The following is a 14,068-nucleotide window of genomic DNA, read 5'->3' as shown; positions in this document are numbered from 1 at the left end:
GGAGAAATAGGAAAGCTTTTACACTGTTGGTGGGAGTATAAATTAGTTCAACCATTGTGAAAGACAGTGTGGCAATTCCTCAAGGATCTAGAACTAGAAATACCATTTCACCCAGCGATCCCATTACTGGGTATATACCCAAGAGATTATAAATCATGCTACTATAAAGACACATGCACACGTATGTTTATTGTGGCACTGTTCACAATAGCAAAGACTTGGAACCAACCCAAATGTCCATCAATGATAGACTGGATAAAGAAAATGTGGCACATATACACCATGGAATACTAGGCAGCCATAAAAAAGGATGAGTTCATGTCCTTTGCAGGGACGTGGATGAAGCTGGAAACCATCATTCTCAGCAAACTAACACAAGAACAGAAACCAACCACCCCATGTTCTCACTCATAAGTGGGAGTTGAACAATGAGAACACATGGACACAGGAAGGGGAACATCACACACTGGGGCATGTCATGGGGTGGGGAGCTAGAGGAGGGATAGCATTAGAAATACCTAATGTAGGTGACAGGTTGATAGGTGCAGCAAACCACCGTGGCACGTGTATACCTAGGTAACAAAACTGCACGCTCTGCACATGTATCCCAGAACTTAAAGTATAATAATAAAAAAAAAAGAGATAAGGTGTGGGGGAAAGATTTTGTATGGATATCTAGAGTTTATCCTACACTGTTCTTGTTAGCACCTGCTTCTTTAATACTTATAATAATTGCAACCCATATTTGTTTATTTATAACTACAAGTCAGTATTCTGCTAATTATTTTACATATATTATTTCACTTACATCTCAGGACAGTACTGGAAATTAATTACTCTCATTTTACAAATAAGGCAACTAAGGCCCAAAGATACTAAGTAACCTGATTAAGCTCATTTCAAAGCAATCTAAATTCCTTTATCTAAATTCACATTGCACTTTTAGTCTGTATTATCCAAAGCTTGACATTCATTTATTGTCCTTCTGATCACCATATCTCCCAAATTGGGGAACAAAATAAAGCAATGTTTTCTTTAATTTTTTCTACAGCATCTTGCAAAGAGCTGGAAAAAGCATAAATATGTAAACATTCTAACTTAAAAGTCACTTACATAAATCCATATAAGGCTCTTTTACAACTTATCTATTAAAGCTTTGCATTGAAATGCAAGTCAAGACTATTATTTTTATAGTGGTTTTCATAACTGAAAAGATCATTGATTCTATTAGCTTTTTGCCCATCATGGCCAGGCTGATGATGATCACAATGCAGGTCAACCAAAGTCTGCAAAGTTGACTGCAAAGGGGGCAGACCAGCCCCTGCCCCTACCTCAGTATGTGAAGACATAACAAGAACACTGCTGGGACCCAACAAATGGCAAATAATGCTTTAGAGCAGCATTATAAAGCTTTTTGAAACTCTTCATTCAGTCATACAGGAATACACTAATAACACTGGAAGGGATTTTAATCCGTCACTTTTTTTTTCTTTTTTTGAGACAGAGTCTCACTCTGTTGCCCACATTGGAATGTAGTGGCATGATCTCAGCTCACTGCAACCTCCACCTCCCGAGTTCAAGCAATTCCCATGCCTCAGCCTCCCGAGAAGCTGGAAATACAGGAGTGGGCCACTACTCTGGCCAATTTTTTTGTATTTTAGTACAGACAAGGATTCACAATGTTGCCCAGGTTGGTCTCGAACTCCTGAGCTCAGGCAATCCGCCCGCCTCATCCTCCCAAACCAGCTAATTTTTGTATTTAAAGAGACAGGTTTTCACCATAATGTCCAGGCTGGTCTCAAACTCCTTGGGCTCAAGCAATCCACCCACCTTGGCCTCCCAGGATGAGCCTGGTCACCGCTCCAGGCTCATCTGTCACATCTTAGAATTGTCTAGAATCCATTAGCATCAACCAAGTGGATTCAGAAGTTCCTTGATCAAAATGCTAAGAAATCCATATTCTGCTACTTATACTGTGTGACCATATTAACTAATTGTTTTTTGTTTTTGTTTTTGTTTTTTGTTTTTAGATTGAGTTTCTCTCTGTTGCCCAGGCTGGAGTGCAGTGGTGTGATTTCAGCTCATGGCAATCTCCACCTTCCAGGTTCACTCCCAGGTTCAAGGGATTCTCGTGCCTCCACCTCCTGAGTAGCTGGGATTACAGGCATATGACACCACACTTAGCTAATTTTGGTATTTTTAGTAGAGACAGGGTTTTGCCATGTTGACTAGCCTGGTCTTGAACTCCTGACCTCAAGTGATCCACCTGCCTCGACCTCCCAAAGTGCTGGGATTACAGGCTTGAGCCACCAGCCCAGCCTATTTTTCATATTCTTGACGCTCTGGCATCTGGAGCCCCACTGACAGGAGCAAGATTGCCCCTTCCAGGGCTAGCCAATTCTTAGAGATAGTAGCCCGCTCCCCTGCAAGTGTGCCTTTCATATGCAACCCAACTAATCCAGAGTCCTTACTTCAAACCACCTCCTCTCTCTGGCTTTTCCACTCCAGAAGGCATTATTATTCTGCCCTAAGCATACCAGGGCCACTTACCAGAAAACTAGGGGCAGTCCCTACACACTGGAGCCCACTGAAATTATTCAAACTAGCCAATCCTAACCCTATGTACCCTGCCTCACTTGTTCCTTCCTGTGCACCCACAATAAAGGCTGTTGCTCATGTTTTCCTCCTCTTCCTTCTGTCTCCTGAGTGACACTGGTGCTTCCCTCACGTGGCCCTGTGTGGCATGCTGTGCCTCCTGTGTCTAGGGAACTGTGAGTAAAAATGTCTTCCTCCATGACAGTCATTTCCATGTCTGCATGTCTTACCATACATGATTAAAACAAATCCCAGATACATTTTTAAATTGTGATATTGGGGGAGTCTCCTAACCTTCCTGTGATTCAGTCTCCACATGTTTACAATGAAAGTAATAATATCACCTGCCTCAAACAAACTGTTATGAAAATAATTAATATATAAAAAATGTTGAGTTCAGTAGTCAATACGTGGGGTACATTTAATAGCTGTTAGGTATTATTATGATGATTAACAATAAGTCGTAAAAATAATGTATTCTAAAATTAGCATTCTAGGCTGGGTGCAGTGGCTCACGCCTGTAATCCTAACACTTTGGAAGGTCAAGGCAGGTGGATTACCTGAGCTCACAAGTTCAAGACCAGCCTGGGCAACATGGCAAAACTCCATCTCTACTAAAAATACAAAAAAATTAGCCAGGCATGGTGGCACATGCCTCTAATCCCAGCTACTCAGGAGGCTGAGGCACGAGAATTGCTTGAGCCTGGGAGGTGGAGGTTGCAGTGAGCTAAGATCATGCCACTGCACTCCAGCATGGGCAACATGAGATTCTGTCTCTGGGAAAAAAAAAAAAAAATTAGCATTCTAAACCAGTATACTTTATAAACTATGGATTACCTCTATGGCTTGAATGTCTCCTCCTAAACACATGTTGAGATTTAATTGCCTTTGTAACAGTATTAAGAGGTGGGATTTTAAGAGTTGATTAAGTTATGAGGGCTCATCAGATGGCTGCCTTCTGTGTTCATGAGGGTTCTGCCCTCATGAATGGATTAATACCATTATCACAGGAGTGGGTTAGTTTTACTGAGACTGGGTTTGTCCTAAAAGTGAGTTTGGCCAAATTTCCTCTCTCCATCCTGCTGTCGCACATGATCACTTGCCTTTGCACCATGTTATGATGCAGCAAGAAGGCCCTCAACAGATGCCAGTACCATGCTGTTGGTCTTCCCAGCCTCCAGAACTGTGAGAAATAAATTTCTCTTTGTTATAAATTACCCAGTCTTTGGCGTTGTTATAAATTACCCAGTCTTTGGCGTTCTGTTACAGTGGCAGAAACAGTCTAAGACAATTACTTTTAGTTTTGATAGTCATATATTTAGCATGCATGGGTTTAGCAATACATGAGAAACACTAAAATATCATACCATCTTAATAATAACTAGTTTTGCAAAGGAAGGAATCAAATTGAGTATAATGTGAGTATGGTTTTAGTGTGAGTGGCCCTGGACAATGGCCCAAACTCTAGTTTCAGCATGGCTTCCGACAGCCTGACCAATGGGTTATGAAGTAATAAAACTTTCTTTGATTCTCTCTGGAAAATACCCTTCCAACCCATCCCCCCTAAAAATGTTGGCTGTTGATGTAAGAAAATATCAAGTAAATAAATTTAAGAAAGGGATGATTCGAAGCCAGAAAATGTAAGTTTTGGATAAATTAAAGGACAAAATATTAAACTCAGCCAAAGCTGGGATGTATGATGTAAAGTTCACCAGATGCTCTAAATAAAAACAAGAAAGAGCCATTCTTTAGACTATTTCAAGGAGTGTTCCAACAAAATGCAAACATTGCTTCTATATGAGAAATCAAACCGTATTTTAAATTAAAAAGGGGCTCAACTTACAAAATAAAGGGATATATAACAGATGACTCAGGGTAAATGTGATTAGAGAAAAAGCTAGAAGCTTACTATTTTTTTTTTAAGTAGTAGGGAAACTAATAGAGAGTGAGGGCACTGGACTGACCTTGCTGTGAATAAAAGTAGATTTAAAGTGTTAACAGAGCATTTTCCCCAGAAATATGAAGTGCACATGAGATACATCATTAACTTAGCATGTTGCTATAGGAGCATTTTCTTTCACAGCAAAGAATACACTGCGTTATATATCAACAAATACTCAACGCAGATGAAAACTCACAATCATAAAAAGCAGATAATATTTTTAAATATAAAGGCAATATATTTTCTTACACTAATTTCTAGTTCCCAGGTTTCCCAGTGGTCTCCCTTACATTGAATCGATGGTATTAATTACTTAAAAGAAGTCAATTTTGGCGAGGCATGGTGGCTCACGCCTATAATCCTAGTACTTTGGGAGGCCGAGGTGGGTGGATTGCCTAAGCTCAGGAGTTCGAGACCAGACTGGGCAACACAGTGAAACCCCATCTCTAATAAAATACAAAAGAAATTAGCCAGGCGCGGCAGCATGTGCCTGTAGTCCCAGCTACTCAGGAGGCTGAGGCAGGAGGATTGCTTGAACCCAGGAGGCGGAGGTTGCAGTGAGTCGAGATTGCACCACTGCACTCCAGCCTGGGCAACAGAGCAAGACATTGTCTCTAAAAAAAAAAAAAAAAAAAAGAAGTCAATTTTAAGTTTTAGGTTATATTTTAATACAATTGAATCAACAGGTTTTACTTTCAGGGAAATAAATTGTTTTAATCCTAAAATCTTTTATTAAATTCAGAATATAGAATTTATGAGACTAAAATAGAAAGAATGCAGGTTATGACATCAAAGCAGCTTCCTATACATAGGAAAGGAAGTAAAAGCTCAAGTAGCAAGGCAAGAAGTAGAAAGAATTGAAAAGGTAAAGCTAGGCCGGGCAGAGTGGCTCATGCCTGTAATCCCAGCATTTTGGGAGGCCGAGGCCGGAGGATCACTTGAGGTTGGGAGTTCGAGACCAGCCTGGCCAACATGGTGAAACCCCGTCTCTACTAAAAATACAAAAATCAGCCAAGCATAGTGATGTGCACCTGTAATCTCAGCTACTTGGGAGGCTGAAGCAGGAGAATCGCTTGAATCCAGGAGGCAGAGGTTGCAGGGAGCCGAGATCGTGCCACTGCACTCCAGCCTGGGTGACAGAGAAAGAATCTATCTCAAAAAATATTAAATATTAAAAATTGAAAAGGTAAAGCTAGAGTAATATAATGCCTGAGACTCCAAGAAAGAAATCACGGCCTACATACCACCTTCCTGGGCCACAACCTGATAGAAATGCCGCTGCCACCACCACTACCACACTCCTGCCCAAAATAAAATTCCCCAAATTCCCATGCCTGGCTAGCTAGATGAGCTAGAGCTAGCATTTCTAGTAGTCCATTACTTGAGAATAGCATGCAGTAGATCCTGAAATTTGCATATGCTCACATGGGTAACATAGAAATTCTAAGAACAACAGACTTTTTAAAAGATAATTTCATTTTTTAAGGGAAGTATAATGACTCCCATACAAATACAAACTGAACGCAATTCAAAGACTGTTTCTAACTCATTAATTAATGAGGGACCTGGTAAGATGTTACATCTGGCTCTAAAGAGAATTCAAAGAATATATATATAAATGCTGCAACAAATTTACAAATAGATGTAAAATGGAGCTGTCTGCAGCACAATAAATTATTGCATTCCACTAGATACAAGTCATTTGCATTGCTGCAGACAAGAATCATATACACCATTTTTAGTTTCCTACAACTTACAGAACTGTAAAATAGCTCAAACACAATGAAAGGAACCAGATAACTAGAAGGATACACTAGACTATGCTTTGTTTTCCATTAAAGACTCGCAGTAATCTTTTCATTCAATTTACAGTCTTTCGCAATGATTGGAAGATGCCTGTGATCTGGAGAAAAAAAATGAGAGTCTACAGAGACCTTACCTCTCGAGGCAATGGCATATCTCATAGCCACTAGCAGTGACAGTCAAGAGAATGACCAAGAATACGATCCAACCAGCCCACTATGAGGAACACCAGCACAGAAGGCCTGGTTACCACAGTGGGATAAGGGTTCAGTTGGTAGAGTCCAGCAAGGGCCCAGAGGGTAAAGGCCTCTTCCACTCTCATCAAGATACTAAGCTTCCGCATGAACCCAGGCAACATCTTGGGAAGGAGGAATGAGGAGAGACCCCTTGAGAGATAAGTAAAGCTTAAACTTTTAATGAGTATTTAGCAGAAAGCGATTGATTTGAAACAGAAGAAACTGGGTTACTTTTTATTGACCAGGGGCATATGCTGAATTGTGCCCTCACGCACACAAATTCGTGTGTTGAAGCCCTAACCCTCCATACCCCAGAACTTAACTGTATTTAGAGATAGGGCCTTTAAAGAGGTGATGAAGTTAAAACGAGGCCCTAAGGGTGGACAGTAATCCAATCTGACTGGTATTATAAGCAAAGGAAATTTGGACATACAAGGAAACACTAGATGCCCACACACAGAGGAAAGACCATGTGAGAACACAGACAGAAGGCAGCCACTTGCAAGCCAAGGAGAGAGGCTTCATGAGAAACAAGCACTGCCAACATCCGAATCTTGGACTTCCAGCCTCTAAAACCATAAAAAAATTGATTTCTGTTGTTTAAGCCATCCAATCCCTGGCATTTCATTACGGCAGCCATAGCAAACTAATACAGCATTTTAAGGGTTGTGGGGTATTCATTTCATATCAGTAGGAGCAAAAGCAAGATGAAATATCAGTTAAATAAAATGTAAAAAGCTACTTGTTTGTTTTTTGGTTTTGGACATCCGTGGGCATTTTAATCCTGTCATATAGGATGAGAGCTTCATAGGTTTTGGACACATTCTCAGACCCAAAGATATGAATAACCTTTACTAGTTAAAGGTCTTCAATAGAGCAAAGCCTATGGCCACCAAGGAAACAAGTCTCAAAGAGCTCAAAACCTCCTTCTGGCCACTGCTCAGTGTCAGGCTTCTACAGGATAGAAATGATGAGGGGAAGCAGAAGGTATAAGACTGGAAAGAAGATATTCTTTTTTCTTTTTTTGAGACGGAGACTCACTCTCACCCAGGCTGGAGTGCAGTGGCGCCATCTTGGCTCACTGCAAGCTCCGCGTCCCAAGTTCACGCCATTCTCCTGCCTCAGCTTCCCCAGTAGCTGGGACTACAGGCACCTGTTACCATGCCCAGCTAATTTTTTTGTATTTTTAGTAGAGACGGGGTTTCACCATCTTAGCCAGGATGGTCTCAATCTCCTGACCTCGTGATCCGCCCACCTCGGCCTCCCAAAGTGCTGGGATTACAGGCGTGAGCCACCACGCCCGGCCAAGAAGATGTTCTTGAATCAGGTTCTTTCCTAAAATCATGATTGGCCGTTATCTTCATCCATTTGTGCTGCTATAATAAAGTTCCTGACACTGGGCAATTGATAAAGAACATAAATGTATTTCTCTCAGCTCTAGAGGCTGAGAAGTCCAAGGACAAGGCGCTCGTAGGTTTGGCGTCTGGTGAGGACTGCTCCATCAGTGGCATGTTCTTGCAGTGGCATCCTCACATGGCAGAAGGAGGAGGAGTAAGGAGACCTTAAGCCAGTTCCCTCCAGTCCTTTTATAAGACACTAATCCATTCACAAGGGCAGAGCTGGCATGGCCTAACCACCTGCTAAAGGCACCCCTCCTAATACCACCACAATGGGGATGAAGTCTCAACATGAATTTTGGAGGAGACATAAATGTTCAGACCATAGCAGCAGTATTTCTTCTCTTCTTCTAACTGTTATGTGTTTCTGAGCCCTTTCGTTGGGGGAGAGAGATCACAAAGGTTTTCTGGAAAAGCAATTCTAAACAGGTATCTGAAGAATATGTTTTTCATTCAGCGATTGCTAAGGAAAAAAAAAAACTCATTAGCTTTGACCTGAATAAGGACACACTCAGGCCTAAGTGTCTGGTGTAGAAACAATGCCACACTAACTTCAGTGAGAAAGAAAAACACAAATACTACATTTCCAAATTTAGTCAACTAGGGACATTGAGTCAGGCCAATTTAAAACAGGCCCAAAATTTCATCATTCCAAGGAGTTGAGTATTGTCTCTTATCTACTAATCTAAAATTAAATTTCCCGTTTAGCTTTGACATAGAGACTATTTATAGACATTCAAAAAAAAGAAGAAAATCAAAAGGCTTAAACCCAGGTCATAGGTCCTAAAACCAAAAGCAGTGAGAAGAAAGCGACATCTAATGGTTGGTTTCCTTCAAAACATCTCTGGTTGCCCCCTAAAACTCAAGAGACAAGGAAAGAGAGATTTTGACCTTAGTCATTAGAAAAAGTCTCAAAAATCCTAAAAAGTCAAAAATGTCATCCAGCCCTCTGGGAAACTGGCTCAATGCATTCAAATTAATGTCATGCTGGGCTGCAGAAACTTTTGACCAGAAGGCATTCCAAGGACTAACCATAAACAGCTTAAATGATATTAGATGCGTCATAAGATCTTTTTTTACTCTTGTTAAAAAATAACAATAACAAACACTTATGAAGTACAGACATGTGCCAAATCCTGGCCTAAGTGTCTCATATATACTAACTCATCTAAAGATATTTTTCCACAATATTTATACACATGAATAAACAATAGATTCTACTAAAATTCTTAAGGCTAAAGTAGGAATGAATTAATGTTGTGAAAAGACAGGAATATTAAATGCATTTAATTACTTCTTAGAACAGAACTGCAAAAGAACTTGAGAGGTCATAGTTCAGGAGTTGTTGAAAAATCTATCCCATGAGAGAAAATGCAGCATTTTCACTTATTTTTATTTATTCCTTCATTCTTTCTATGCTGCTCTTTGCTTTCTTGTCTTCCATCTTGTGAAAATATTTATGACAAACTTTTTATCCTGTCATTGAATTTTGCTGGTACTTTTTAGGCTTAAAGGTGAGCTCCTGAAGTTTATCTCCTTCCAGGCATCATCCCTTCAATTCTGGAAACAGTTACCAGATAAATGGTGGTAACTAGCTTAAGCGTCACAGGACAAACGGCCAGGCTAATATCAAGAGTAGGTATATGAATCACAACTATGTTTCTGCTGTAGCAAAATGTCTTCAAATAAAAATTAGACCATAAGCATTAAACTGCCTACTAAAAGAAGATTTTTTAAATATTATATGTTAACCACTCAATCAGTAAAATATGAAACAATATAAACTGCTCCTACATTTAAGTGTAGTTTCATTTTTCATACAAGTTATAGAAGTCATATGTATTCTTACTACAGTTTTATCAGTCAATAAATTACATGTGTTCTCCTGCCTATACGTAAGTTCAGTCTGAGAGACAGCATCAGGGATTTTTTTATAATAACCATTCCTTTGCAACGAATAAAGACATTAATTTATCTCTTATGGGCTCATAATTTGTTCTGAAGCATCTTCTGTTGTTCTGTGGACCCTCTTCATGCTCCTTGAAGGCTGGAGGAGTGCAGTGGTCCAGAGCTTCACTGGTCTCCTGCTTTTGGAGTTTATCTCTGCTATATGCAGAAGCTTTTATTCCCTTTTCCTTTTGTAATACTCAGAACAGAAAATGCATAGACTACCTACCCTTACCGAAATATATAAAACTCTTTGCTTATATTTCTTCAATCAAGAAGAGGTTCTGTTAAGAACCAAATTTCTACGTGACCCAATCTTCTTTCCTTCAACTTTAAATATCATTTATAATGTATTTTACAAAGAACACATTAGGATTATCTATTAATCAAGCTGGTAATCTCCATTAGAGGAATTGATTATTTTGTACTCCTCAGAACAAAAAGAACACAAATTTCAGACATATAACCCAGAACAAGCATAGGGATTTAATCAGCCCACTGCTGAAAAGAAAAAGCCCTGGCCCGTATTATTTATTGGTGACTTCCAGGAGCATAGACATAAGATCTTTTTTTCTTTCTGTTTCTTAAAGAGGAAAATTGCAAAAGAAACAGGAAATCTATCCTTTTCTCTTAATGCCTGTTAAGAGGAAGAAATGTTTCAGTCACGTTTCTGACTGTGGAAAATAATGATAAGCTACTGGTCAAAAAAAAAAAAAGATCAAAGATGAACTCCATAACATTCTCCTTTCCTTAGAGTCCTCAAACTCTCACACAGTCCAGGCCCCAGAACCCCGCTCTCAGTTTCTTCCCAAATAAAGTCCTCCTCAACCTTTTAGGAAGCTTCCCTACCAGCCTCACTCCAGGCATTGTTCCAGTACGCAAGAGGCCCTGGCACATGTTGGGCTCTCAATACCTGTGCCCTAAGTTAATTAACTATAAAACAAGCATGGTTATAAGCTTATTTTCAACTCATCCACAAGTCAGTTTCTCTGGCCAGAGTCAGCCTGCAAATACAGTAATTTCAATTTCACAATTGTATTTCTAGAGCTGTTGAGGGGAAGCAATCATGTTAGGCCAAACTAGCAACTGAGCCAGGCCTTGTGTCAGAAAGATGGGGGCTGACATTGGCTAAAGCAATTTCCTCCAAAACACTAGGTAGTTAGGTCAGGAGAAACTTAAACAAGGCAATAGCTCTTCTTGTCATCAGAGGCCTTGGTTTTCACATCTGTGAAACAAAATCCTTGGTCTAAATGACTTCTGACACACTGACTTAACTTCTGCCACAGAGTTCAAGCTAGAAACAAGAAAGTAGCTGTAAAAGCCAGAGCCCTTCGTGGTATAGCTAAGAGAGAAATCTAACTCACCAAAAATTCAGAGAGGGGAGTGCTTCTCATGAGAAAAGAATGAGAGACTAATTCCCAAGGATTTTCTCTTCAAACAGCACGTCGTGGAGAAAGAAAGATAAATGGAGAAATGTGGCAGTAAGAAAATTCTGTAGATGAGAAAAAAGACAGGGAACTTCTTAGTACCTGCCCTAGTCATAAATTGTCAATAGAGAGATGCTTTTCAAACTATGGTAAACAACCTGTTTTGTTTTTTATTTCTAATTTTGTTGTAAGCTGATCTCTGATCTTCGTAAAGTTAGAGAGAGACATCGTAACACTTCATCTCTAAAGTATGGAAAGAGAGCAAACACTATCTTGAAGGTAATAATTACAGAATTGCTTAGCCCTGGTCTAGCAGATTTTAAAATAAATTTTGCAGAAGTGCGTTAAAACGAGCACACCGTGAAGGGCCTACTTGCAAACTAACAAGTTACCCTGCTAGAGTTTATGGATGCTGGCAGAAGACATGAGACTCCTGGATTATAGGCAAATGAGAGGTTATTACTCACCACAATATTAGTAGCCACAGTATCAGCATCTGAGCCAATTCCTCCAAACCCCAGTACCCACAAGGTGATGCAAATAGGGCTAGATAATAGCAGCATCCACAGTCAATTGTGTTCCAGCAAAAAAAAACAAAAAAACCTGAACTTAGAAAACCGAATATTTTATAACAGGAAATAAGCATGCCTGCCTATGTCCTGGAAAGAGACATCATCCTTATTATATTGTATAGTAAGCATGCTTATATGTTTGCCCCAGAGGAGGACACTACCTCTATCTGCCAAGGTGTATTAGTCTCCTGTTGCTGCCATAGCAAATTAGCACAAACTTAGTGGCTTAATGGATACAAATGTATTATTATCTTGCAGTTCTGGAGTCAGAAGTCCAAATTGGGCCTCACTGAGCTAAAGTTTCTTTTCCATTTTCTTAACTTTTTCAGCTTCTAGAGGTCACCAGCATGCCTTGGACCGTAGCCCCATTCTTCCATCTTCAAAACTAGCAAAGGCAAATTGAGTCCTTTTCACATCACATCACTCTGACCTCACTCTTTCACTTTAAAGGATCCTTGTGATTACGTTGAGCCCACCTGAATAATCCAGGATAATCTTTGATGTGAAGGTCCTTTAGCTGATCAGCATTCTTAATTGCATCTGTAACATAAATTTTCATTTGTTATGCAAGGTAACATATTCACAGGTTTCTGGGATTAAGCTATGGACATATTTGGGGAGCCATTACACTGCCTACTACACAAAATAATAAGAAAATCTGCCCTTTGTTCTAGAGCAAGCTTGTCCAACCTGCAGCCCACGGGCCGCATGTGGACTAGAATGGCTTTGAATGTAGCCCAACACAAATTGGTAAGCTTTCTTAAAACATTATGAGGGTTTTTTGAGATTTTTTTAGCTCATCAGCTATAGTAAGTATGTTTTATTTGTGGCCGAAGATAATTCTTCTTCCAATGTGGCCCAGGGAAGCCAAAAGATTAGACACCCCTGTTCTAGAGGGAGATACAATCTCTGTTGTCCAAGGCTGTTAACTATACTATACAAGCACCCTTCAAAAGATAGTTTAGAACAAGGGGAAGTCAATGCTTTGCTTCACAAAACACACAGACATGTGAAAGAGCCATAGAAGATGGACCCTCATGACCAGCTGCTACTCTTACATAGCTGCATAAGAAATCAAGTAAGGATATTTAATCACTTTAAATTATATGCATGTATTTTTTAAATATGATACCTGACCATTTGGATCACAAAGTTATCTTGGTCTATATAGGTTAAAATCACTATATAATTCCATATATTCATGGAAAGAGAAATTATACTGAATCTTTTTAACAGAAGTTTCCCAGTTTAATCATGGATGAAGTGTGTAATCAACCATCATCCACTCACAGAAATCAATGAACACTTACAGGAAACAAAGTGGTTTGAACAACCCAACAAAGTTTGTTTGGAGGTCAATGTTGGGGAAAGAGTCTTTTGATATTTAATTCCAGTGCTAAAGAATTTTCTCTATCAGGAAATTCTTCATACTTAACCTTAAATCTTGGTATTTGCAGCTTTAACTCATCTCCTCTTAATCTGTCCTCAGGGAGCTCTTTCACATGATCCTTAGTGTCTTCTAGAAAGGACAAAGATAAGACTCTCATGGTACTCTCCATAATTAATTGTTCTGAAAGAAATTTTCCCTGCTGCTCTTATACCAAACCCATAAAAGATATGCTTTGGTAAATTTTAGTTTTCTAGTGAAGTTTAATTCTATCCACATTAAAATATTCTCATTGGAGTAAGCAGAGAGATGTTTATCATCTTTGGAGAAATATTTGCATTTTCTATTTTGTTTGTAATAAGAAGTTAAAGCAGAAGTTACAACTGAAACAGCAAGGAAAAAAATAGATGATAAAGTACGAGACCATATGCAGAAGTTGCAAAGGAGTTAGCCAAAAACTCCTTAATAATAGCTCTTAAAATCCTTCAGGTACCTCAAGGTTATAAAAGGGCATATTGATAAATATTGGTAAGAATTTGTGAAAATAATTTATTTGGGAACAGCTGTTGTCCCTCTCTGAAGCCCAGTGCTTCAACATCGCAAAAGAGTTTAGGGAAAGCCTGACCCTTACCTCATGAGGGCAAGAGAGAGCTTCAAGAAGACTACTCTGAGAGTAAGGCAATCCTCCTAACTGATGAAAGCTGGATAAAGAAGAGTTTGCTTCTGTGTTGGAATCAGCCTTCATTTCCAAAGTTCATCTAG

General features: G+C 39.5%; 1 long non-coding RNA gene across 1 annotated transcript; it reads right to left on the bottom strand.

Annotated features, from left to right (window-relative positions):
• Positions 1 to 10,356: 10,356 nt before the first annotated feature.
• Positions 10,357 to 13,444, bottom strand: LOC129049073 (uncharacterized). Its single transcript, XR_008511854.2, has 4 exons — positions 13,356 to 13,444; positions 12,396 to 12,459; positions 11,815 to 11,893; positions 10,357 to 11,412 (listed from the first exon to the last, which is right to left on the bottom strand). It is a non-coding gene; the product is annotated as an uncharacterized LOC129049073 (long non-coding RNA).
• Between the last annotated feature and the right edge of the window lie 624 nt (positions 13,445 to 14,068).

The sequence above is a fragment of the Pongo abelii genome, chromosome 10 (assembly GCF_028885655.2).
Source record: "Pongo abelii isolate AG06213 chromosome 10, NHGRI_mPonAbe1-v2.0_pri, whole genome shotgun sequence".
Lineage (NCBI taxonomy): Eukaryota > Metazoa > Chordata > Mammalia > Primates > Hominidae > Pongo > Pongo abelii.
Note: the sequence above shows the minus strand (reverse complement) of the source record. Positions and strands in the feature narration are given on the sequence as shown.